Genomic DNA, 12,410 nt, shown 5'->3' on the forward strand with positions numbered 1-12,410 from the left:
AACATTATTAGTGAAATAATTTACAATCCTTTTTTTCATACTACCTCCTTGAAAATGCAGTATATATGTTTATACTTATAGCACATCTCAATTTGGAGTAGCCACATTTTAAGTGTTCAATAGCCCCATATGGCTAATAGGTACCTCATCAGACAGTGCAAGTCTAGAACATCAGGAAGCTCTAGCAAGCCTATCTTGAGACCGTTTTTGTTTTATTTGGCTATTAAAATGATTCCCTTCTCTCTCTCCCCACAAGTGCCTCAGCTTTAGGAGACATTTATTTTTATTTATTTTTACTTTCTATATTTTATTTTTAACTTATTACAGAAAATTTCTAACATATAAAAACATAGAGAGAATAAAATAATAAGCTCCCATATATGAATAAGTTTTCTGCTCATATTGCTCTACCTCTTCTCCATGTATTTTCTTCCAGTAATATTTTAAGAAAACCCCAGACAACTTAAGACTAAATCCATAAATATTTCAGAATTCATTTCGAACAGGAAAACACTGTGATTTAAACATAACCTACATACTGTCATCATTAGAGTCTTTCTTACATTCTTATCCAAACATTCCCTACTGCTTGGTGCATGGCCTTGGCAGGCAGGATTGGAGATAAAGAAGATGCAGTGATCTTGGCTAGTCATTTAATCTCTTTGAGCTTCAGTTTCTTCATCTGTAAAATGGAGATAAGGTAGCTATGACACTTAATTGTTGTGAGTATTCAATGAGATAACCCCAGGTAGAGCTTTAAGTATAGTGTCTGGTGCATAGTGTGAGCTTATTGAACCCCAAGATGGTAAAAGGGAAGTATAAACTAATATAGACTAGAGCAGGTTGGTAAATTTAATTGTTCCATGCACAATGTTTTATTAATGCAGCCTATCACTGCCTTAGCTTTCATGGCAGTCATAGGAGCCAAGGAGCCAAGGAGCCAAGGAATTCACTGCCAATTTTCAGAACTGCTGCTACTGAGTCCTGACTTTGCATCTGGTGATTGTACCTGTACTCTTATCCTCTAGCAAATCTACACTTCTTTGCTCAGGTCTTTATTGTCTCACACTTGGATGATTGTACAGTCTCCTAACAGGTCTCCCTGACACCATTCTAGATTTCCTCCTTTCTGCTGGCTTTGAGGTTTCCAGACTCTGAGAGAAGGGCCAACTCTTCTCCAGCTCCCTCAGGAATCTGAAATAAGCAGGAATAACAGTGGAAGGACTGAGATAAAAGATGATCCCTCCACTACCCCAGGCATTTTATGGAGAAGGGACAGGCTCTTCTAACTGGTTTTCCTGTTTCCAGGTGAAGCAGGAGGGAAGGGGGCAGGACACAACCTCTAAAAGAATGACATATTCCTTGAGGATACGACATAAACTGGTTAGAACCAACTAGGTCCAAGATGGTGGAAGATTCGACTTCCAGAGGACCTTGAGCCTCACTGTAATACATTAGCATCTAAATGACACACCTGCCAGCACTATGACAGTTCTGAGGCCAACCATTAAAAAGCCAAAAAGTGGGTGGTGGCTCAATTCCTGGAAATCCCAGCCTCTTCCCCCAAATACTTGGAATAATCCTCCCACTCATTAGCCTATGAAATTACCCAGCCCATAAAAACTAACCACGCCATATTTCAAGGCCTCTTGCCTTCTAAAATGACCCACACTCTGTCTGTGGAGTGTGTTTCTCTCTAAATAAATCCACTTCTTACCTATCACTTTGTCTCTCACTGAATTCTTTCTGCAATGAAACATCAAGAACCTGAGCTTCATTAAGTCCTGAGACCAGGAATTGATTTCAATCAAAAGACAGTGGGTTCAAGTCCCAATCTGGGTTCTGGCTGTGTTCTAATCCCGACCCGTGGGTTCAAGTCCCATCTGCGGTGCACAGTTTCACAGGTGCTCCCCTTCAACTTACCCTCCACCAGCCACCAGTGTGATCTTTGTAACAGAGATTCACATGTCACTCTCTTTCTCAAAACCCTTTAGAGACTCCCCTTATCCTATAGAATAAAGTCTAACTCCTGAACACAGCACTCAAGTCTCTCTGGGGTCTGGTCAAACCCTCTAGGGGTTTCCCATCTCATTAAGAGTAAAAGTAAAAATCATTATGGTAGCCTATAAGACCCTACATGCTCTACCCCCACCTCTGCCCCATAAACCTTATCTCTCTGACCTCATGTTTAACTATCTACCCTACCTCATTCTGCTTCAAGTATACCAGTCTCCCTACTTATTCCTTGAATATAAGTGTGTCGTCACTTTGGGATCTTTGTACTTGTAACTCCCTTTGCCTGGAACTCTCTACCCCCAGATATTCACGTGGCTCTCTTCCTAACTTTTTTCAGATATTTATTCAAATACTACCTTCTCAGTGTTTGCATTTTATTTAAAATTACATCTCCCATCCCCACACATCTCATCATTTTTCCCTTCTTTATTTTCCACTATAGCATTTAATATATACAATTTTTGTTTTTATTATCTGTTGCCTTCTACTGGAATGTAAGTTGCATGAAGGCAGTGATTTTTATCTGTTGTTTACTGTCATATCCCTGACACTCCCTCCACCTTCCCGTCTGGATGTAGTCTTCCCCATCTCGATGCAGTGCTCTGTATTTATCCTTGTGATAGCACTCATCACACTGGACTATTATTTTCTCTCTCCTTGTCTTTCTCCCACAGTAGTTCTAGAGCTCCTTGCAAGGTTTGCACTGTGTGAGAGTCTATTGTCTAATTGAATTTTACAGGTGTGTTTTGCAGCTGAGGTGTAGGACTTTGCACTTGAATAAGATAAATGCATCTTGTTAGCTGTGGCCCTGGGCCCCAGTCGACACACACCCTCTTTGGACTGAGGATGCCCTCCTGGACTCCTGCCCCTGATCCCACCTTTATCTAGCTTCTTAGCGTTTGTGACTTTGTTTGGCCTGTTCTCTAGTTCAACAAGGCAATTGGTGAAATTATTGGGCAGGATATTATGGTAGAGTTGAGGGTGGGGGAATGCCTTGTGGCAAACTACCAAGGATATCATCTGAAAGGATTCTATTCTATTCCTAAATGCTGTATGAGTGCACTCATGTAGTCATTCCAGGCATACCTGCCTGAACTAGTCTTTACATTGGTCTTTGCTATTTTCTTGGATTGTCCATAGATAGGCAGAGTTTTGACCCATCCACCACATACACACATACCCTCTGGCCTTCAGTACTATTGTCCCAGTCACACAAGATATTCAGAGGCCTGAGGAGCTGCAACACCAATACATGTAAGTTCATCATAAATTGTCAGAGACTTACTATGTCCTAGGATCTGTGAGGCGTAGCCTGGGAGCTTTTGAGGGGAGGCACTTTATCTTATTTATCTCTGTATCCCTAAAATCTGGTAAGAACTTGGCATAAAATAGACACTTATCAGGTGATTAATTATAAAGGGATGAGTGAATGGATAAACTAATAAACAAAGTTGCTCAGAGTCTAGAATACAAGAGTAGCAAATAAAACTATTTGTTAGAACAATTTACCAAAAAAAAACATCAGTGTCTAGAAGCCAGGGACCAAAACTAGAAAACCATGGTAAGATTCTAGAGTCCATGTGCCTTTCCCACTCTTATTTTCTTTTTTACACACTTCCATTATCCTGAAGAAATTATCAAGAAATGACTCAAAGCTCAAAAAGAAACCTAATGTTGTTGAGGATATGGCAAGATGAACACTCTTGATTCTGTTGGGAAGAGTGTAAATACCTTCTGGAAAGCAGTCCTGGCTCAGCAGTTCCATCTCCAGGAACTGAACCTAAGGAGACAAGCAGACTATTAGACTACAAGCTTCAGGATGGCAGGAACTTAGTCTGTTTTTTCCATCATATTTTGCTAGAGCTTAGCATGATAAGTACCTGTAAACATTCAACCAATATTTGTTGAATAAATGAAAGTTAAAAAACATGTGTATTATGCACAAGGATATTCATTATGATGTTTATACCATTGAAAAATTAGAAGCAACCTAAATATCCTCCAAAGAGTGGTATCTGTGGAATACTATGTATAGAAATTAGCAATGGCACTAATTTATATATAAATAAAATTCTGTGTGTGTCTCTGTGTGTGTTTATGTGTCTTTTTGAGGAGATTTTCAACAAAATGGCAAAAAGTGGGTTATGTCTGAATAATAGGATTTTAAGAATTTTGAAATTTCTTCTTTATTTTTATGCTGTATATGTATTCTTTTAAAATAAGATATTAACCTGCAGGTAACTTTAACTCAATGGCAAAAATTGAAAACATTTCCTCTAAGATCAGGAATAAGACAAGGATATTCACTCTCATCACTCTTATTCAATAAAGTACTGGAAACCCTAGCTAGAGTGGTTAAGCAAGAAAAATACATTTAAAAAATCCAAATAAGGAAGAAGTAAAATTATCACAATTTGCAAATTGTATGATTTTTTATATAGAAAATCCCAAAGACCCAATCAAAAGACTATTGGAACCAATCAATGAATTCTAGTAAAGTTTCAGGATATAAAACCAACATACAGAAATCAGTTGCATTTTTATGCACTGATAATGAAATATCTGAACAAGAAATAGAGAAAATTACCCCATTCACAATAGGATCAAAAATAATAAAATATGTAGGAATAACTTTAACAAAGGAGATGAAAGATCTGTAAAACAAAGCTACAAGACTTTGTTGAAAGAAATCAAAGAAGAAACAAACAAATGGAAAAACATCCCATGTTCATAGATTACAAGAATTAATATTGTTAAAATGTCCATACCACCCAAAGCCATCTGTAGATTTAATGCAATTCTCATCAAAATATCAATAAAATTTTTCACAGAGATAGAAAAAAGAATTCTAAAATTTGTATGGATCCACAAAACATCATGAAACAATCCTGAAGAGAAAGAACAAAACCAGAGGTATCACACTTCCTGTTATTTCAAACTATACTACAAAAGTATAGTAATAAGAACAGTACAGTATTGGCATGAACATAGACACATAGACCAATGGAACAGAATAAAGAACTCAGAATTAAGACCCTGTATGTGTGGTCACCTAATATTCCACAAAGCAGCCAAGAACACTTAATGGGGAAAGGATAGTGTCTTCAATGGAAAGGGTTGGGAAATCTGGATAAATACATGCAGAACAATGAAACTGGACTCCTATCTTGCACCACTCACAAAAATTAACTCAAAATGGATCAAAGATTAAACATGAGACCTGACAACTTAAAACTACTAGAAGAAAACGTAAGGAAGAAGCTCCTTGATGTTAGTCTTGGCAATAATTTTTCTGGATGATACAGAAGCACAAACAACAGAAGAAAAAAATCAGCAAATGTGAATACATCAAACTTAAAAGCTTCTGGGAATGTAAATTGGTACAGCTACTGCGGAGAATGGTGTGGAGTTCCTTAAAAAACTAAAAATAGAGTTACTATATGATCCTGCAATCCAACTCCTGGGCATATATCCAAAGAAAACTATAATTCGAAAAGATACATGCACCCCAATATTCATTGCAGCACTATTTACAATAATCAAGACATGGAAGCAACCTAAATGTCCATCAACAGAGGAATGGATGAAAATGATGTGAGATATATATATATATATATACATATACATACACACACACACGCGCACACACACAGACAATGGAATGCTACTTGGTCATAAAAATGAAAGAAAGAATGTCATTCAGCAACATGAATGGACCTAGAGATTATCATATTAAGTGAAGTAAGCCAGGCAGAGAAAGAAAAATATATGATATCACTTATATGTGGAATCTAAAAAAAACAAAAGATACAAATGAACTTATTTACAAAATAGAAATAGACCCATGGACATAGAAAACAAACTTATGGTTACCAAAGGGGAAAGCAACCTACAGAATAGGAGAAGATTTTTGCAAACCATATCCAAAATAAATAAAGAATTCATACAACTCAGTAGCAACAACAACAAAAATCAAGCAATCTTATTTTAAAAATGGGCAGAAGAACTAACTTAGACATTTTTCCAAAGAAGACATTCAAAGGGCCAACAGGTACATGAAAAGCTGCTCAGCATCACTAATCATCAGGGAAGTGCAAATCAAAATCATGAGATCACCTGTTAGAATGGCTATCATTAAGAAGACAAGAGATAACATGTATTGAGGAGGATGTGGAGAAAAGGGAAACCTGTGCACTACTGGTGGGAATGTAAACTGGTGCAGCCACTATGAAAAACTGTATGAACGTTCCTCAAAATATTAAAAATATAACTACCATATGATCCAGCAATTCTACTTCTGGATATGTACCCAAAGGAAATGGAAACAGGTTATTGAAGAGATATGTGCACTCCTGTGTTTACTGCACCCTTATTGACAATAGCCAAGATACAGAAGTATCCTAAGTGCCCAACAGTGAATGAAAAGATAAAGAAGATGTGGTATACATAGTAAAAATTGAATACTTTTCAGGCACAAGAAAGGACATCCTGCCATTTGTAACAACATAGCTGGACTTTGAGCACATCATGCTAAGTGAGATAAGTCAGACAAAGACTGTGCAATATTACTTATATGTGGAATATATAAAAGCCAATGTCATAAAAACAGAAAGTAAAATGGTGATTACCAGGGGATAGGGGGATAGGATATATGTTGTTTAGGAATACAAACTTGTAACAAGTAGTAAATAAGCTCCAAAGATCTAACACACAGTGTAGTGAGTATAGACCACAATATTGTATTATAATAATCAAACTTGCCAAGAGACTAGAAATTAATTATTCCAACCACTAAAAGGAAATGATAATTATGTACTGTAATAGAGGTACAATCATATTACAATATAAAATGTATCAAGTTAACATGGTGTATACGTCAAATTTACATAATGTTATATTTTAAATATATTTTTTAAAAGTTAAAATAAAATAAGGTATTAACATAAAAGGAAATAAGCTGTTTAGGGGGCTGATAAAAAGATAGTGATAGGGATAACACATCACTTACAGCAATCAGTCTTTTGTCCAAGTGTGTCATAGATGAGGCTGGTTTTAAAGAGGAAAAAAACAAGCTGAGTGCTCAGGCAAGCCCTTCTGTGGTAGAAAAGGGGTACTAGACTTAGCCAACTGGAGGCACATTAAACCTGACAACTCCTAAGCCATCAGAAGAGTTATGTTGGTATGCTGATCTGCCCCTGCTTGGACTGACATCCTAGAGTCTGATCCCTGGCAGTCAACTGGAGATCTTACTCTATCCACTGTTGAATGAGTCAGCTAATGCATGGGGTTCTCCCTGACAGAGACTATGCTGGGGGAGAGGTGACCACTGGAGCTGCATTCTCAGCTAAGGTTGTGTAGGTGCTCACTGATCAAGGTTATTTTCATACCACACACCTTGAGAACTGTCCCCTGGAATAACTGGAGAATATAGCCCCCACCGTCCTAAAGAAGTGAATGAGGAACTTGATGCCTCAACAAAATAGCAAAACAGGCTTACACAGAGAGAGGAAAGAAGATCACTGGTAAAATTTAAAAACTGAGAGGGACAAGGAGTATATTTCAAGCTGCAGAGTTAGGCTCCAAAAAGATGTCTATAGGCTGAACTAAGAGGTTGAACCTAACCATATGATTGACAGTTACAAATGGAGAATCCTGTTCTTGGGCGCAAAAAACCAACTGGCTATACACAGGATGGAAGATACTGCCCTGCACACAGTTCACAGGAAAAGGACTAGAAACTTTGCCTAGTAGGCATCATCAGTGCAATGCAAAAAATCTCTAATGGGAACTCAGGCTGTATTAATATAAATATATTGTCAGATCAAGGTAAGTAACAATACCTTTCCACTCTTCCCTGGTTAGGCCCTTACTAAAGGGCTGTATCCAGCTCTGAATATCATACATTTAAGGGGTCATATGTGAGATGTGTCCAGAAGGAACTGAGCAGTCAGGAGAGGGAGCCAAAAGACATAGGGCTGTGGCTTTTCATGCTGGAGAAGAGAACACTTAAAGGAAGTGGTCTCTGCCTTCATACCTCTAAGGAGCTGTCAAGGGCAGAGAGAGAAGATGGGTTCAGGAAGCCCCAGAAGGCAGAGTTAAGACCCATGGGTGGAAGCCATAGGAGATCAATTTCAGCTCAACAGAAGGAAAAACTTTCTGAGTGGGCTATGTATGTAACAACTTGTCATTATATGGAGTGAGCTCCTTGTCATGGGAGATTTCAGGAAAGGTCTAGACAATTTCTTTTTTAGGATGTTGCAGAGGAGAACCACATATCAGTTAAGGGCATAGACATAGTCTAGGTGGCTTCTTTGCCTTCCCCCAACTGTGTGCCTAGTTTTCTGGGTACTGTGCAGCTGTGAATTTCCCATGTATAGGCCCAGACATAGTCTGTCTAGCAGTTCATAGAGGCTGAGATACTAACTTCTGTCTCAGAAGTTTCTGTGGGATGATCCACAGGCTTTCCTCTGGGAGTTCAGAAGTTTATGTGCTGACTTACATACTGATGAAGTTGCTTTGCCATTCGGAATTACCAAAATATCTTCTACAAAATGTTTCTCTGGATGAGAGCTGGGAACAAGAGAAAGACAGAAAGAAAAATAGAGAAATGTTTTGATTAGGTCACCCAGAAAGGGCAGACTGAGAGGAGACACATGGGATGGGATGGGAGACTGGCAGACAGACAAGTAATACAAGCACAACTTGCACGGAGGGTGAGGCAGATAAGGAGGGGAGTGGGGAGTGAACAGAAGGGGCCAGGTTGCTTAAACTGAACATTCATTTGACTCTCATTACAATGACAAAACTCTCAGTCTCGTGCTTAGCAGTTAGCCTTTGAATTTCCCAGAGCTTCATAAGTATGAATTACTTCTGAATTCATTCTACCAAAGGGGACTCAATTGCCAATAAACCTGCCATGTATGCTTCTTGGGGTTAGATCTTTGTTTTACATGAGGAGAAAACACAGAACCCCCACTTCAACCCATGCAAGGATCTTACCATGCAGATACAGGTCTAGACTGACATAACCTCCTGACTTCCTTCACCAGCTCCCAGCCTGGTCCTTGTACATTGTCACCAACCTTGCAACCAGGAAGGCCACAACCTCACCTTGGCATGGGGTGGGGAGAATGAGTAGTAGCTATGAAGGCAGGCCAAGGAGGTGGACAGGTATTCAGCTATCCCACATATTTGCCAGGCTCAGCACATGAAAAGCCCAAGATAATTCTCAAGGTGAGAATTTCCTATAAATTGGGCATTCCCATTTATTCTCTTATTTAATCCTCATTCATTTATTCAACAGCTTTTCACTGAAAACACAAAAATCAAACACTCTTCTAGGTGCTGGGCATACAGAAAGGAATGAAGCAGCCAAAGATCCCTGTCCTCATGGAGCCGACATTCCAATAGGAAATTGGGAAAACAATAACAAAGGAATTATAAAGTATGCAAGAGTGAGAAATGCTATGAAAGAAATGTAAAGCTTGAAAAAAGGAATTAAGAGTGCCCAGTGCCCAGATATAAAATATCTGAGCATTGAGACGTGACTTGCCTAAAGTTGTCACGATGGCAAGTGCTGCATCTGGTACTGAAACCAAGTTTGTGGGACTCTTTCCTTTTTGCCATACTGCCTCCAAGGACACATAGCTAAGTAGTTGAGAGCTAGAGGGTTGACCTGGTGGCAGGGTTGAGAGTGTCCTGTATTAGGCATGAGATTAGGAAGAAGACTCCGGTGGGGCCTAAGAAACCCAGTAGTCTAACAGTTTTGCCTGCTGGCCAGAGCTTCAAAATGAGACTTCCAGCATTACCCCAGAGAGGCCAAAAGACAGTCAGGAGAAGTGTAGCATGCTAGAGAGAGCTAGGATTCATATGTACTTGGGGTACAGTTCTAGTTCCTTAAGTTCTTGTGATGACAGGTCTATCCCTCTTCCTCTCTGGGTCATAGAACCTCATTTGTGTCATCAAGGAGTTAGACTTGATGAATTTTCTAAGATCTCTTCTCCCTCTGATGTTTCATGGGCCACTAAGCTTAGTAATAGAAGAGAGCCAGTTACTCAGAAAATTCTATAAGATTCTTTAGTTAGTATGGTTCTCCCATGACCCAGAAGTGAGTAACACTAACACCCAAAGTTCCTTGATGCTCACTTTTAGGGAAGGCAAAAATAAGGAAGGAGATGAGGAGATTGTGTTCAAATTCACAGGTAAACTCCAAATGGGCATATGGAGTAGAACCCAAGGAAGCTAAGTCAGTCATAATGTCGGGAGAAGTAAGCAGATCCTGGAGTCAAAGGCAAGTAGGAAGGGGAGGCCTCAGCCAGACAAGGATAAGGCATTCTGGTAACTTCCCCAGAAGACTCCTAGATTTCCTGACCATATTCTCCTCACACTCTCCTTTCTAGCCCATCCTACTGCCTGCAAATACAGTCTGGGCTGCACTTGCTACCCAGCTCTAGTTTAGCACTGTCATCACCTTTTGTCCCTCTATGTGCCCAGGGAACTGCAGTTTGAAGAGAAAGGTTTAATAGATTATTACATAGTGTAAAGTAATGAGTCCTTCTCAGAGACTCATTTGTAACTTTAAGGGTTTGGAATATTTCTTAACTTTTTGTGGGATCATAGATTTCTGAGAATCTGATGAAATCTGTGAATGCAGATGTCACAATTTTGAATATAATTTTAGGTGACTCATTGACCCCTAGGCTAAGAATTCCTGCCTGATAGCTAAGGGCTTTTTCAGCTCTAAGTCTGTGGTTCTGTGATCTGGGCATGAGGCCAAGGTCTGTCTGCCCCTTCCGGAGGAAGAGGAGGAGGAATCCACCTTCCAAATATATCTCTTGGCCTGTGTTTCCAGCTGCTTTTGGCTTTAACGCATGACACTATGGGGCTATGGGGATTTCTTGCTTCTCCCACAAGGCCTGAAATTGAGTAACAAAGATAAAGCCAGGGTGCTAGAGTACCCTTCAAAACCCCATGCCTCTGAGCTCCCTTCTTAGGGCCTCTTAGGTCCCAGCCTAAAATTAATGGCAGGAGTAGGAGGGTCTCTGGTGTAGACAATAACTGACTCTCCAGGAAGACTGGTTTGCACTGCCTGGTGGCAAGGCTTTTCCAGACCGTAGAGTCCTCTGGTGGCTGTGAACATGTAAAGGACTTTAGCTAAAATACACAAGCATTAATAGAAGTATAGGGATAGGAACCAGCTGGTAGAAAATCTAAGGGAAGTTCCACAAAGTGTCTGGATTTAGTCCATAGCTACTGTTATAAAGCAAGCTCAGAATTTGGGCTGTGGGGAATGAGACATGGAGGCTGTACTACCAGCACATTCTGAAGTTAGCTGGAGCAACTACTGACTTTCAACCCTGGAGGCATCATCACTGATTCTAGGGAAACTCCTCTTTTGCAGCTTCTTGTCATTCTTACCCTGGAACCCTGAAGTAGAGCTCCCTTATTATGATTTTGCCAATATATTAGGCATGGGTAAGGAGAGGGAGGTCAAAATGGATAGTCAGGCCTCCAGTAACAATGAGGATTAGTGCTCCCTCCCCAGGATCAAGGAAAATCTCATATCTTCTCCTTTTTATTTTAACATCTTTATTGGAGTATAATTGTTTTACAATGTTGTATTAGTTTCTGTTGTATAAGAAAGTGAATCAGCTATATGTATACATATATCCCCATATCCCCTCACTCTTGCGTCTCCCTCCGACCCTCCCTATCCTACCCCTCTAGGTGGTCACAAAGCACCAAGATGATCACCCTGTGCTATGCAGCTGCTTCCCATTAGCTATCTATTTTATATTTGGGAGTGAATATATGTCAGTGCTACTCTTTCACTTCTTCCCAGGTCACACTTCTGCCTCCCTGTATCCTCAAGTCCATTCTCTAGTTCTGCATCTTTTTTCCTGTCCTGCTGCTATGTTCGTCAGAACCATTTTTAATTTTTTTTGATTCTATATATATATATATGTTAGCATACAGTATTGTTTTTCTCTTTCTGACTTACTTCACAGTGGCTGTATCAATTTACATTCCCACCAACAGTGCAAGAGGGTTCCCTTTTCTCCACACCCTCTCCAGTATTTATTGTTTCTAGATTTTTTGATGATGGCCATTCTGACTGGTGTGAGATGATATCTCATTGTAGTTTTGATTTGCATTTATCTAATGATTAGTGATGTTGAGCATTCTTTCATGTGTTTGCTGGCAATCAGTATATCTTCTTTGGAGAAATATCTATTTAGGTCTTCTCCCCATTTTTGGATTGGGTTTTTTGTTTTTTTGATATTGAGCTGCATGAGCTACTTGTAAATTTTGGAGATTAATCCTTTGTCAGTTGCCTCATTTGCAAATATTTTCTCCCAATCTGAGGGTTGTCTTTTCATCTTGTTTATGGCTTC

The sequence above is a fragment of the Lipotes vexillifer genome, unplaced genomic scaffold (genome assembly GCF_000442215.2).
Source record: "Lipotes vexillifer unplaced genomic scaffold, Lipotes_vexillifer_v1.1 scaffold348, whole genome shotgun sequence".
Lineage (NCBI taxonomy): Eukaryota > Metazoa > Chordata > Mammalia > Artiodactyla > Lipotidae > Lipotes > Lipotes vexillifer.